Consider the following 17,130-nt stretch of genomic DNA (forward strand, 5'->3'; position numbering starts at 1 on the left):
TTAAAACTTTTGTTAATCTATCACTATGTTAACTCTATAATCTATGTAAATTTTATAAGTATTATTGATATTGGTTTATATGTACTGTACTGAGCTCTACAAGATATAAAAAAATATAACAATAATATTATACGAACATCAGGAAAAATATGTAAAATGTAAATGCAAGAAATCTTAAACCCTAAACATAATAAATATAGGTAATAAGAAAAAAATAATATAATTTAACCATATTTACGAAACGTATCGAATAAAGACACGAAATTAGTCTGCATAATTTTTCAATACCGAAAAACTCCAAGATAATTCAAATGTTAAATCAAGACTACAACATCCAGAATTCAATCAACAGATAACTTTTGGAGTACCCATCCTTTTAAAATGAGTATACATAAAACACCAAAACCTTTGTAATAATAATTAATGCACATTTTTCGCTCCATTCAGTGTCCGAAGAAACAATAACATAATACTATAAAAAAGAACAATTGAACGTTTTGAAGACAATAAACCATTATCAAAATTATTATTATAAACATCTGACAGAGTATTCGAATGTCGCTTTTTATTGGCTTTCGTGACCTGTCAAAACAAGTTTGGACACAATGTTTATACAATATAATAATTCCGAATGGCGAGTTTTGTATAAAACCACGCGTTCCGAAATTATCAAAAATCTGCGATTATCACGGATTTAGTGTAAACAGTAATCGTCTCCGTAGATATTACGAGGATAATATTGTCATACATTTTAGCAAACATAGTATAAGTAGGAGATATTCTTGGTGTATGATGGAACTCTTATCGAGCGTTGAAATGGCGATCACGAATATATAGCAATACATCGTGGTTTTCTTTGATAATTATAAAACTATAATTTTCTATAAACTAATGTATATACGAGGCGATGAATGAAAATCTTATATTTGCGGGCCTGAGACATGCACAAACACACTATTTATTTATTATTTAATTCACCTCTGTCATCATTTCAACACAAATAGCCGCGAGCTGTCGAGCTCCAACCTATGTACTTATTTAACAATATTACTGAATAGAAGATAAGTAAGTACTTTCATTTAAATTCGATGAAAATTGAGTAGAGAATTTATTTTTTTATTTCCAATGAAATGATTAAACTGGAATTGAAATGTTTTTGCGTTTATTCGTTTCATTTACATTTAATTTTAATTTAATCAAAAATAGCTGTATTGACTAACGACCTATTTGTAATACTGTACTTTTATAAACTATTTCATGGAAAATATGACAATAAATTCATCATTTTACGTCAACCACGAGACTAAGGAAATAATGCTTATTGTTTATAAATATCTCTGAATTGTGATTACCAAGAAACTAAAATATCAATAACTGCGTGTATTGTATACATACAATAAATTAATGCATTTACCATCAGTCAAACTTGTCTATTATTCATTGCATGATATTTTACTTAAGTTACGTAAATAATAATATTATTTCTATGTACTCGTGAAAACACATTTATTCCGTGAGTTAAAATATTTAAAAAGAAAAAATGTTGTTGAAAATAATATTCTATTTTACGATGATAGTAAATAATTCTTTTAAAAAGCACACTGACTAAGAACTTAGTTTGACACTAGTCTATACTTTCTACAGAGTTAAACAATCATAAAACATCGCAGGGTCAATTATAAAAAGAAAAACACAACAGTGGATAAGTATGTAGGTATAGATGGCAAGCCTTTCAACTTTTTGGCGTTTATTTTAATATTAAATTAATAACTAATTAATAGTTATCTTATTAAACTATATAATTAACTGCTATATTATTATTAATGAATAATTTATACAAAACAATATTTATTATTAACAATATATTTTACAGTCTATTAAAAATCCTAAATATTTCATCAAACTGCATAGCTATTTTTTATCTTATTTTTTTTTAGAAAAAAAGTTATTCTTTTTATATTATATACATAAAAAAATATGAGATCCTATACAATTTTGCCTTTGTTTAGTTTAACATTAAACCTTCTTTTGTTCTTTTGTATATATGAGAATTCGTATTATACTCCGTACACTAAAAAAAAAATCTTCAAAAAGGGTCAAAATTATTAAGTAAGAGCCATTGGAATCCAACCACAAGATATATTTCCTTATTAAAGATTCCAGTTGTTATGATGTCAATTTTTCATAATGCCATAACTCATTTATTTAATACTAACAAAATATACAGTGATACAATAATAACATAACAATACTAATAATAATTTACATTTTTAATAATATAATTTATAATTTGGGGGTAATTAATAAAAATATTTAAAGATTTTCAAAAATAAATTTCTAAAAATAATAAACAAATATGCAGCATTTTGTATATGCTATATATTTTTTATTTTTTTTTATTTGTGTTTAGATACCATACATTATTACGATTGTAATTATTATTTTTAACATTTTTAGTTTGAGATATAACTTAAATTATATCTCACATTACATAATGTTATATCTCAGAATTAATTTCATTTTTAATTCATAAAAAGTGATATACAAATTTTATTCAACAGTGAGGTACCATTCTTAGATACAAAACTTTATTTTATACACATGAGTATTTTATACATTTGTACATAATATACATACATTGGGGGCAATATTCGCATATTTAGAGAAAATGGATTTGGTATTTTACAATAATATATTTTAGTAAAATATAAAAAGTTAATTCTTATAAAATATCATTTTATCTTTAAATATTTTCATTTTAAAGTTTATTTTCAAATCTTTTTTTTTTTTTTTTAAGTTTATTTTGACTAATTTCACATAGGTATTTTATCGTTTTCATTGCATATTATATTGTTTTATATTTATGATTTTTAGTGAAATAAATCCACATCTCTTGCTATTAATCTATCATTTGTTTTTCGTATAATTTCCAAATTTAAGAAGTATGAATAAAATCTTAATTACTGAAAATCGACTGTACAATATCAATTACCGATAACATATGATTTGGGGTATATAATATAACTATATTAGAACTTTTAAGTATCTGGTGAGTGTTGAACTAATACAAATTAAGTTTTTTCTTCAAGAGCTTAGTACAGTATAATTAAATTATTCATCACATAAGCTGCTGTCGAAAATATCAGTTATTTGATAGCTTGCTTTCAAAGAAAAAACTATATTTTGAAATATATACATTTTTTAGATTATAACAGATTTTTAGAAAAAGATTTTGTAACGTGCTTGGAAATAGCCAAAGCTGAATATCAATATTATTATACGATGGCTGATAGTTTAACTGTACAGATTTTCGTCGATAATATTTCCTAGGTCAGCTAAGATATTGATATGTTATATCTATTTTCACTCATATTTGTTTTCTTTCTACGGTCAACTTCGAGAGTTCTAACTCTGTTTATTGATTATTTTATACTTTCACTACATACACTATTATACGATGACAAAAACCTATACAATTAAATCCGTGTTACGGAAGATATCGAAATTTAACAATTAGGTATGCTTACAAATTTTGAAACATTTTAACTTTGACTTATGTTCCATTTATTTCACATTCAAGTTTTGATTTGGTTATATTAACTTAGGCTAAATAATGCTGTTTTTTAATTTATCTTAAAAAATATATGTAGCTACTCTAGTCGCTAAATTATATTGATTTTTAAACAGCAATAACAATTTTGAGCAAAGAATAATAATACATTTTCTTATATTTAAAATATTTAAGCATTATACTCTTAAATGTTATGTCATATACAAACTACGATAACTATGATGATATTTCGTTGTACAACCTAACCATTTTGTTGATTTTTATACTTACAAATTACGGAAATGCAAAATAAATGTAAAAAAAGAAATTGTATTCAAATTATAGGTCGTCGCCCGTAACCACAAAAATACAAATGGGACAAAACCTCACATAGATTTAATCGTATATTTTTTAACAATTATCGTCACTTATCGATTTATGACGTTTTTTTTTTTAAAGAACAAGTTTAAATTGTATATCAATATATTATATTTTTTATTATTACTATTACTTGTAGTATTTTTTTTATATGCATTTTTTGCAGTAACGACTAACGGAAAGCACCGAAATTATATAATTTATTTCATAATGAATATAATATTATAACATAGTAATATTTATATCATAACATCGTATAGTATTGGCCGTCTCGATGGAAAAGAATAGTTTCTGCCATGATTTAATAACGATAAATAAACGTCGAGGAATCGGCTGTACAGCCAACGAGAGTGACGGACACGCGAGACGAACGGACCTATGCACGCTATATATCCGTCAACGGCGAGCTCATGACAAATGAACCCTGCACGACCAGGTGACCCGACCCCTGCGATATTAATGATTACGCATTTTACGGGCAGTACATTTTATCGTATGCTGTTAGAGAGGGGGCGAGCAAAAAAAAAATCACTAGCCCTGTGTGGCCTGACAGACTTGTACACAGACGACGTCTCCTCGATAAATTTTGTTACAGCATTTCGATGTATACTTACATCTATTTTAATACACAATCTGGTCAATTCCAATTTTTACGCGATTGATGTGGACGAAAAATAATTGATTATGTAAATAAAACCATGCATAGAATAAAATTTATCGCACATTTACGCTATACCCATTAAAAAAATATTGTGTATTTTTCAAATGTATTTCGAATAAAAATTTGAATATATATATATTCTGATAAGTATTATCAAATATTATATGTTCATTTTATCATATTTCACCTACTGACACAATTTTTTTAAATATACAAAAAAGTATTTAAATACTCAACGAGAACAAATAAGACTGGTTGCTGTATCTACTATTGAAGGTACCTCTTTATGATAGTAAACGTGATTGTCATAGCATAAAACATACCTCCAAAATACTAAAACCAAATAGAGACTACAATGGTGTATTAATATATTATTATAAATAGCTACACAATATAAATATGAAGTGTACATGCACGTCACACTGATAATGAAAATTTGTTCGAATAATTCTAATAATCAGTTCATACAAACTTCCATCTAAATACCTCCAAAATGTAATTAAAAATCAAGCATACATTTATAAACTACATTAACAAACTTCTTCTGACAGCGCACAGCAATACTTAATTTATATAATATATTTAATGCATTAGCCGATTACTAAGATTACTTTATTATTTAATATTTATTAATATTAGTGTCTCTATATACTTATAATATATTTATTTAAAAGTTATAGAAATACTAAATGGTAATTCAGTAATAATTAATCTCTGATTGAGGATATTTTTATGTAATATGTTCACTTGGTGAAAATTCAGAAGCAGATTATTTCATTTGAATACAATAATATAATATGGTAAATTAATAAAAATAAATTAAAATTACTTTGAATGAAAATGTTTTAAAGATTAAATACAATGTCTATTGAAAAATGAAAAAAAATCCAAAATAATCTACAAATTATAGACTATAGTGTTTAATATATATATATATATATATATAAATATTCATATATTATGATACATAAATTAATTAAAACTTTAGGTAGAAGCTTACACAGGCTATGAGAAAATGTTTTTTATAGATTTTAGTAAGAATAAAAACGCGTTTAGACGTTAGCAAAAATAAAATATGTTTCTGAGCCAATGAGGTTTTCCTTCACCACCTTGTTATTCCACATGAGATAACAAAAAATGGGTTTTTTTCGCTAAGCCGTCATTTTTTTTTTTTTATTTGAGATGAATCCAAAACGAAGTTACATCATCCTTTAAATATTCTTCTTGCAATCAGAAATATTTATTATTTAGTATGTGGCTACGGAAATGAGAAAGGAAAAAACATAGACTTTTTATCTGTCGATACTCTAACTATAAAACTCGGCTAATATCATTATTATTATAGTGATTTATATAGGTATAAGTACACAGAATTAATACTTTGAAATCACAGTCAGTTGGTCATAACAATTTGAAGATATATTTTTTTATTAAATTCACTGTGAGTGTTCATGTAAGTATACAAATTACAAATAATAAACGATGTAAAAATGCTCTCTATTAATGCTATACACAATACACTCAAAAGTTTTATACTATTTACGTATTTTTGATAATTTTGATGTAAATAAAATTAATTTTAGCATAAAGAAATAACGAAAATTGAATGTTATTTTATTCCCAACAAGTTTTTTAATTGGGAATAAAAAATAAGATTGTGTATTCATAAAATAAAAGCTCCCATTTTTCTCGATTTGAATAATATTATGTAATCTTATACGCATTAATTAACGGTGTACATTTTAATTATGATTGAAAGTTAAAACATAAATAAATAATATTTTATTAAAGTAAATATAAAGTGATTTAATTAATTACATAGCTGTATTTGCTACAATTAAATAATCATGATCATAATAATTACATAAAGTATAATAAATACAGGACAATAGCCATTTTTTTGTCATCTATTTAAACTATCAGAAATCGATTCTATAACTTTACATAGAAAAGTTATTATACTCTAATGTTAATTAACTAATTTTAAAATTGATTAACCTCGTATACAAACTTTTAAAAGTGAAAATAATTTTCACAAGCGTATTATAACATTTAATAAAAAAAAAAAAATTGTACATTAATATTTATCAAATCGCTAATTTTAAATCTACGAGCATAAATACGCATTAAAACATCTATTAAAATTATAAACTATAGATGATTTTACTGAAAAATATTTATTTATTTGTATATAATATATTCTTTAATTTGCGTATAAAAATTAACTTATTTATATTTTCTATTTATTAAAATTCATTTTTGACAATTTACTTTTTATACGCTACATAACATTTTTGTAAGTGTAAATATTTAATATACACAATTGTAAATTTAATTCACTATTTATATATGTATATAACCTAATAAATATTAAGCATTAATATTTTAATTTGTTATAGTCAGTATATAATTATAATAATAATTAAGATCAAATAATCTAGAGAACGTCATATAAATACAATATTACAGAATTATTTACAAATAAACCTAATTGCGTAATAAAGATTGCATGTTACATAAAAACTAAATAAATAATTTTTTCAATATTTTTGGTATTAAAATGTTATGAGTTTGTATGTCCACTTCAAAAAGTTATGATTCAGATAGTCAAATCTTCGATGCTATATTAATAATCTTTATATCCAGTAATGATAACAATATTTTAATTTTATAACAATACAGTTTTTTATAACTTGAAGATTATATAGTATATTGTTAGTGTTATCTAAGTAGCTTCCAATGTTATAATGAAGTAAAAACTTATTTAAATAGATTGTATAAAAATAAGTTTAAAAAAATAATAAAAATAATAAATGCTTCATAAATTCGATGAAAAATCTATTTTTTCTTAAATTAAATTATTTAGAATTATTGAAGTTCAACATTTTATTCTTTATTAAAGATTAATAAGGAATATAGCTAAACGAAATATTTGAATGCGTTTTGCATATATTCTCTTTTCGAAATAACAATAGTGTGGAGCTCTAATATTATATGACATTTGTGAATAAAAATGAAAAATATTGTTGAATATTACTCGTTTTGTAATTCAAAACAAATTCCATAAGGGACGACTTCCTGCTGAAAAGGCTTAGCGAATTTTAACGATCTCAAAATTGTTGGAATCTGCTGCAATAATAACGGTACTTTCAAGTATACAGAAAAATGGGTCGAATGGAAGCGTGGAAAAGGGATGAAGAAAATTATAATAAAGTCTAGTTGTAAAATACAGTAGGCGCAAGTGTTATATTATTATACTGGTCCTTTCAGGAGTAAAAAAATAAATATTAAATGAATTAAAAGGTTGGGATGGTAGTTTAATAACATTGGCTATATAATTTGAACCAAAAATCGTAATGACATTTTTAAATAATATACCTAAAGTCTCGTCTTACTAATTGACAAAATTCAACAACATTTCGAGTTATCATCATACTTTTGTTATTTATTTTTTTATTATTACACTTTTTGATCTTTGAACACTATTTAACTCAACTTGAAATTATTTTTTGTAAAAATAACAGTTTCACAGACTTAATTGTATTGATTTATTATTTGCGTTCAAAGATTTTATCATAGAAAAAACATAATAATGTATTAAATTAAAGAGTATACATAATATTATATATAAACTAGAAAAGACGTTCTACTGTATATTATATTATATTAAATATAATATTAAAATATTAACATCATTGAATAGGACACTATAACGGACGTGTTAAATTTTAATTTAATAATAAATTATTACAATACACGTAGAGCGATTCTGAACAGCATATAATTGACCAGATATATACATAATTTATAGTTTATTAATACTAGGTACTAAATATATTGTTAAATACTTTATTTTTCTTTCAATAATACGGTAGATTTAATTAATTTTTGCATAGAATATTGGATATTATATTATATAGATAGGTACCTAATAATACTAAATTATCATTATTTATTATTGTTATTCACTTATAAGTCAAAATCAATATACCATAAAACGCTGTGAATAATTTCATAACATAAATAGTTTAAAATTGATCAAAATATTTTGAAAATTTTACTACGTAGTAAAAACATTATAATTTAAGTATAAGTACTATATCACAAAAATATTTAACAAACATAAAATATAATGATTTTAACGGATTCCAGCTTCAATTAACACAAACTACTTTACATGAATTTAAACAAAAGATTCTTTTTAATTCTGCAGCTACACATTTTAAATTCTTTAGGTGGAGAATAATGTTGAGAAGTTATTCATAAGAATATTAAAAACTCAAAATCTCAAAGCCACATTTCTAAGAGTAATAGCATTTTCCACTTGACCACACATATTTTACGTCATGCATATTATTATATTTCTTATCTCAACAATACCGATATTATTTTTTTAATGCGGAAAATATACACAATCATCTGATGTATGTAGTTAGCGATTATATAAGTATTTCAGTTATTAGCAGCGATCATTTATTCATTTAATATCGTATGGACAATAATTTAGTACATAATCAAGAAAATCAATGGGTGAAGATCATTCCAATATTTTTAAACAACTATGTAAATTATAGTATACATTTCATTATTATAGAAATTATTAAAATAAAAATGTATTTAAATCATATGAAAGCTATGGAATGGAATGTACAGCATTCATTAGAGATTATTAATAGAACAAAATTTAAAAGTATTCGCATCTGGTTACAAATATTATATATTTTACAAAGTAGAAAGTTACTCATAAAGTTTTAACGCGTGTAATATAATAAATACAATGATATTTTTCTAATTTCAAAAGAATCCAAAATAATTACATTTAATTAACTGACAATAATACGATAATATTAATTTTTTTTTATTCGTAACTATATTAAATTAAACCTCTATAATAACTACTTACACTCATTTAATATAATTAAATAGTTATACTAGGAAGAATTTTAATCTTTCAACTTCCGGTACTTAATCATATATCACATGTTCCATATAGTTTAAATGAAGGTAGATAAACCAATTTTAATGGAATTGGTTATCGTTCAAATTCGTATATGTTAAAAATATAAAATTTTACGGACGATCCATAAAAAATAAATCACAACGATGATTGGTTAGTTTTTCTATTGACATACCTCCTATATAATTTATCTATAAATCATTACAAAATGTAAATGTAGATAATAATTAAATTATGATGAGTGAATTGCACTCTAGTAAATTAATCATGATATTAAACCTATGCAACATTTTACTAGAAACGTAGGTTTTTGCCAAATACCGTTATCATTGCATCGTTATAATATATTATTGTTTTAATCAAATATGGAAAATGGAAATAATATATTAGAAATTAGCTAATCACATAATAGTTATAGTGATAGAACTCATAAATAATATTATATATTTAACCCAATATATTTGTTATAATATTATTATTACCAAAATCCCAAACAATCACCTAATCATTATAATATTATGATTTATGATATTATTGTACTTAATTAGTAATTAAAATTTTATTTAATTGCACCTAACCCAATGATTAAAAAGAAACTATAAAAGTTAAATTTATATTTTTTAAATAAATTAATTAAAAGTTAAACTTTATAATTTATTGTTATTTCACAAAATAAAAGATACATTTAAGGTGGATATTAAAGGTTTATCATTATCACAATAGCAGTTAAAATTAGTTTTCCTAATTACGATATGCTTTAATAATTAATCATTAAATTATTATTATCGATAGTGAAAAGACTGTATCAAGATTATCAACTTATAATGTAATCAATCTATAAACGGTTATCATGAACATTTTAAAATAATACCATATCTTTAATTTAATTTTGAGAAATGCCTTAAATTACCTATTCAGTTAGATTTAGTTATTAAGCTCAAGTTTGGTTTATTGGTTGAAATTAAAAAGATTATAATAAAGTTTGTTCAGAATTTATTTATTAAACATTTAACCTTCTTTTACAATAAATTCCTACTTTTTAAATTTAGAATGTATTGTATTCTTATATGGTTTACTAATTTTTTTAGATTTCTAAATATTATGTTTATGCAACAACTGTATGCTATTAAATAAATAATTAGACATTTGTTAGACATACTATTGGTTTTTGAACGAAAATTTTAAGATAGTTCTAATGTTTCAAAATATCCTAGAGACAAATGTAATTACTTATTTGGTGATAACCCGTTTGTACATAGTTATTTGTGATAAGTGCTAGTATGGGTTTTTCTATAGACTGAAAAAAATCTTTATGCATATTACTTGTGTTCGAATCGTTGAACAATGTTTATTTTAATACTAAACTCAACGCAAAAGCAACTTGAATTTTATGGGGGAAAAAATACTGTGTCTACTTACAAAAGTTATTTATCATAACATGTTATAATATAAAACAAAGGTGTAAATTATTTAAGAATATTTCAAGTTTATTTTAGCTTTCTATTGTACACTTTAATATTATTCATGGTAATTTTGAAATGCATGAATCAATTTTGAGAATGTTACATCGATGAGTACTAATTTTTTTTTTTTTTGTTGTAAAGAAGTATGGAAGAAATGAAGGATATACTGAGGTATTATACAAACGATGTTAACCGAAAAAAAAATTCTGAAAAGTAGGTGTAAAGAATTTTTCAATAATTTTTTTAAGACAAAAACATAGTAGCATAGGCGATTTTAATAAACAAACGCTTATGGTAAAAGAGGAGTGAAAAGAATACTTTACGGTTATTGCTGTACTTAAAAAGAAGAAGACTCAAGTGAAACGCTATCGTAACAAAAGAGAAGATAGATTAACATCAACTGTGTTTGTAGCAATGGAATTTATGTTGACATTTTGAATTAAACACACTCTCTGTCAATCCACGTCCAACTGGAATTTCACTCCAAGTAGATTTAGTAACCCTATCTTACAGACAAACATTCAACAATAGAATGGCATGTGGATGTTAGGACACACGCGTGATGAATATGCATTGAAATATTAAATCAGAAAAAAAATTAATGAAATACTTGAAGTCTTTTTAAAATTAGCAATCCGATTGAATGTTTATGAGTAAATAATAAATATTAAATTATGCGTTTAGTTAATAATAGTTTTATAAAATATATTAAAGACAAGTTATTTAAACTATCAAAGACTTCCGTGCGTATTTATGTTATTTTCAATCCTACTGTCGATGAACAAAAACAAAAATTATACCTACCTAACTATTAAAATAATTAATGTATATCCAATATATATAATATTTATTTTAAAGAAATAAGTACTCGTTAACTTATTAAAAAATAACTTTTAAACATTTTATACAGTTTTCATAAAAATAGGCACTGCGTAGCGTTTTCAATTTGTTGTATTACTATCGTGTTATGAATAAGATTGTATGTGCTGTTTTATCTATATATAGAAGGTACTAAATTTGCATACGGACAAAAAAAAAGCTCAACATTAAAGTAGATAATGAAAAATTAAGTATGGAGAAATATTCTCGTGTTATGAACTTTTTTGGATAAAGAATATTTGAATAAGTATACGTATATGGTCTATTTAGTGGCATAATGGCGTGTGTTATTAAGTGACTCGGAAACCACTAACGACGATTTTCCACGCTAGGCATTCGATAGATCGAAAAATCAAGTGTTGGTATAAACGAGTGAATGGTTATAAAATGTTTATTGTGAAATAATGAAATATTATGATCATTCAACAAAAAGGAGCTGAAAGTATACTTTCAATACCGAAAACATCAACGACGAAAAATTTATCACTATAGTTATCAACCAAAACGTATAAAATGAAAAAAAAACAACTATTAATTATTTTTTATTTTACAAATCTATAATATAATAATATTATTTTATATAAAAAAAAAAATAATAAATGAACAAATAGCATAAGTCATAATCTTGATTATAACCATCCAATGAATTACAGTCTAATAATATATGAGCAATGTTTATCATGTTATAAATACTAAAGTATGTACGTATGATATGTAAAATTAAAAAAAAAAATTACATGACGGTTTTGGATATTTTTATTTTTAGGAATATTACACATAAAGTATAAAATGATAAATATTCTTAACGGGGGTATTTTTTACATACGTAATATCATACAAATGCCTATTATACATAATATTATGTAAAATTATAATACATTTTTTTTTGCACGAGTCTGTTGTGTCGCTTACCCGCAGCGGTTTTGTTAATGAATAATGCGTTTCAATGGCACACCAATATAATATGTATAATGTATACCTATATGGTTTTGGTGGTACATTTGTCACTTATGACATTTTCGCATATGTGAACATATTATAATGATACAACACTCCACTGTGCCTATCACACAAAATGTGTGGCCAAAATAACAACGATTGTTATTAAAACAAAGCTCCAATGAAGAATTGAGCAAAATGCATAGATGCGACAACGCCATGTGCACGATGGCAAGTACCAAATTACTGGTACCAAGCTGACGGAAACAAAACCAATTTAAGCACAAAAAATGTTCGTAATTTCCATTTCGTAACAATATCAAAATAAACTATCTAAACGCAATTCGATATATATGTCATGTTAAAGGTATGCGATGGCGAAGAAGGAAGTGGTTATGTTATGTGACGTAGGAAGGGAATGGTGACTGATAAAAAATAAACATATTTGAATGGATAAAAATGGAAAATTTGTTGTGAGAAAAATATATATTCCGACTAATGGATATAATGTAGCTAATTAGGTTAAGGAAGATTGACAAAGTCACTTACATGGTATTTAGTTCTTCTAAAAATAATAATGGACAATATAAGTTTAGCATTCAATTGAAAAGTTAGTCCAGAACGGAACATATTAAACATATAAATATTTATTTGTTAGCTATTTGGAATCAACAAATACCCTTGTAAGTTGATAATATTATGTTTCTACGGTATATATTCTTTATAATTTATAACAGACATAGGATTTCAAATAAATAATATGTTTAAATAAAGCATTATTAACTTTAAAACCAATTTAATTAAATTAGAAATGAAAAATGGATAAAGTATATACTATATAACCTGAATTTATTTAAACTGTATAAACTTATTAGAATATTAAAAATAATATTTGAAGATAAAATCATGTATAATTAGGTATCATACAATAAATCATAATTTATTGAATATTTTTGTATTGTATTAGGTATTATGGACATTAGAACGCCGACCAAATTTAAGGATTAAAAGCTGAAATTTATTTTTTAATTGTTTAACATCAACAAAGCATAGTTACGAGTATTGTGAATGAGATACTACGCAGTTATAGAAAATTAGATTGTGTTTGAAGTAAAAACATAACGTGATAAAATCATTTTATATGATTATATCCAACAAATCACACGCAAACCCGATTTACAAATTTTAGGCTCTCGAGGATTTGTTCGGTCATAAATAACGAACGACCAAATAATGTTGTACGAGGAAAATTAATAATAACGGTGAATTTACTATAAATGTTTGTTGAGTAGAAAAAATGTATTCCTCGCTCGTTCGGGCTCGTAAGTCCCAGAGAGACTACAAGGCAGCCAATTAATACGCTGTCCTCAAAACTTTAAGTTTTCACTTTACAACAGTATTCTTCCACAAAACCGCAACACGATACGTCCAAGAGACAGCTGTCTACAATTCCTAATTTGGAGCTTTAATTATTTTTACAATAATTAAAGAAACACGCCTGACGCTCAGAGGTTACTGTGAACAACAATAGTACACATTGTTAAGACGTTCGTTTAAGTAGGGAGTTTTTTATAAAGTTCTAAAAATAAATAACTAAAAATCATTTAAACATACATACAAAATACATTAAGTCCTAAAACATTAGAACAATTTTAATGATTTTAGTTTGCAATGGAGTGTAATAAAACTGTGAGCCCAACCATTTTAATTATAAGATTAATTTACTCGTATAATTATGCTAAACTACTTAGAATATAAAAAAATATATGCATTTAAAACATCTAAAAGTAAGTGAATAATATGAAAATACTCACTATGACACGGAAAGCTTATAATTATATATTTTAACTATAATAGGAGTAATGACAATTGTTTATATTTTTATCAACGCAATTGTCACGATTTAAAAGTACTAATAAAATTATAGTTTATAACTGTTTATTTTAGCTATTTTTTTTTAAATATTATTATTATTATTATTATTTATTAAACAAACAAAAACAAAGGCCATACGTTTTAAATTTTACAAAACACATAGTTTTACAATTTTATAATGTCATAGTTAACATTATTTTTTTAATAATATAAAATGTCTATACATTATTCGTTACGTATCACTTATATGAAATATTTAAAAATAAACATTTTATTCGGCATTTTCATTTGAATTCTTGTGACTTAATAGTTTTAATTATATTTAAAACTACCTAATTAAGTAATAAGTCATATAAATAGTATATACACTACTAACCAATAAGTAATTATCAAGTAATACACTATATCTATAATACTGAGATTAACATTAAATTATATTTTATCAAAATAAAAAACTACTTAGGTATTATTTTAATTATTATACTTCAGACTTACCAAGGTTCACTTATTTTTTGATTTATTCTTTTTTTCTTAATGCAATCTAAAACGAAATTAGAATGTTTATTAGAATAGTTCTGAACCACTAGAATAATTAATAACATCACAATAGGTATTATTTTATTTTACAATAAATATAACTGCAGATAAAGGTTTTTGATCTTAATATTAATGACTGGCAATAGTCATCTTATCTATAATGCAAGCGAGTCTTATAAAACATAACAATTAATATTGAACTAACTAACAAATATTTAATGAAATACATATGATATGTAATCAATTATAGCAAACATATAGCAAATGTATACATGACATATCGATTTTAGATATAATTATATTTTTATGTTTTCAGTATACAATTATGCAATACTTAATAGCATAATAAACTGAGTGAAATTATTATTCAAATTAACAAAATTATTAAAAAAGAATTTGATCGGGTAAAATCATATATCACGTTTCCATTTTAATTTCATAATATTTTAACATAGGAAATGTTTTTTATTAATAAAATATTTTTTATTTAATAAATTTTAGTCATCAGCTAGCATTAAATAAAAAATTATGTTTAAAAAGATTTGAAATCATGAAAAACAATATTTCAGTTAATATTTTTGAAACGAAACAAATATTATTTTAAAAAATAAATGGATATTATTTTATTTTTTTATCAATTTATTAGGTATAATTTAAAAAAAACTCTATAAATCCATTGATTTATTTAATAATATATTTTATTATTTTATTATACTGTATAATTATTTATGTTAAATTGTTTTTTTTATGATAAAGGAAAAAAAACCTAGGTGCACTACCTGCGGTACCGAATTATCAGTCAACTATATTTGTTTACAGAATGCCTCCAGTAAGTGCACAAATGAACTCAACAACCTCAACATCCCAAATACCTAAGACGCAGCACTCGGACCTAATGCAGACATTACACTATAGGTATACCTACCTAATTTTAAAATATTATAGAAAATGTAAATTGCACAATTTAATTTTAATAATATTTACTATATTTAATATAAAAACTAATGGCCGCTGCTGTCAATGATAATCATTTAAGATCAATAGAAAAAAAAATTGTTTCTATAAAATACAATTTTATAACCTCGACAATTAAAATAATTTGTCTGTATATTTTTTGACATGCTTCAAAGTTTGAAAAGTGTGTATTCGTAGTATTCGAGTATTTGGCACGTAAAGATTTATGTTCCGAAAATTGTAAATATCCCTCAAAACATGTCGTGACTTATAAGATGCGATGCCAGATAGGTAACAATAGTTTTAAATACATAATATGACGTTTTCGATATAGTCTTAACCTTTTTTTTTAACTGTGTTGTCAAACTATTAATTTTAAAGAGTTAAATGGATATAACAACGAGTGCAGCAGCTGCCGACATCCAGACGTCATGACGCTTAACAAGTTATACTAATTTAAACACTATTGCAGTCGAGCTGTTATTGATATTATACATGTCAATATAATTGATATTTTGATTACATATTTATATTCGTTTAAACGAAACAACAACCTATCCACAATAATATTTAAAATATAGTGTAAATAATTAACTTAAGTAAAATTATTATATAACTATTGGCTACGTTCCAACGAGAGGGAATTCACAATATGGAAATAAGTAAATTGCGCTCGCTTAGCCGATTTACGTACGCGACACAACGACGCGTAATAAATCTCGGTTTCCGTCAGCATAATATACTTGTAGTACCCATGTACTTGACAGTAAGTTTCTGAAAGCTGATGATTCACCGAGCAGATGCTCACTGCTAGACACAAAGGCTATGGTAATACATAAAATAGATAAAATGATTAATATACTTATAGGTTATTAGGTTCATAATTATCATAGTGAGATTATAATAATAAGTATTAAAAACAGTAGATAAAAAAAAA

At 24.3% G+C, this 17,130-nt stretch overlaps 1 protein-coding gene across 7 annotated transcripts in view; it reads right to left on the minus strand.

The window, feature by feature from the left end:
* Positions 1 to 17,130, minus strand: part of LOC113553311 (potassium voltage-gated channel protein eag) — a 192,889-nt gene that overhangs the window by 161,627 nt on the left and 14,132 nt on the right. For 6 of the 7 annotated variants that reach the window (XM_026956584.1, XM_026956583.1, XM_026956586.1 and 3 more), the window contains exon 2: positions 15,198 to 15,243. The exons of the other annotated variant lie outside the window; for it this stretch is intronic. The gene's annotated coding sequence lies outside the window, so the exon portion shown is untranslated. The remainder of the gene's footprint in view (positions 1 to 15,197; positions 15,244 to 17,130) is intronic. 7 annotated transcript variants of the gene reach the window in all.

This window comes from Rhopalosiphum maidis, chromosome 2 (assembly GCF_003676215.2).
Source record: "Rhopalosiphum maidis isolate BTI-1 chromosome 2, ASM367621v3, whole genome shotgun sequence".
Lineage (NCBI taxonomy): Eukaryota > Metazoa > Arthropoda > Insecta > Hemiptera > Aphididae > Rhopalosiphum > Rhopalosiphum maidis.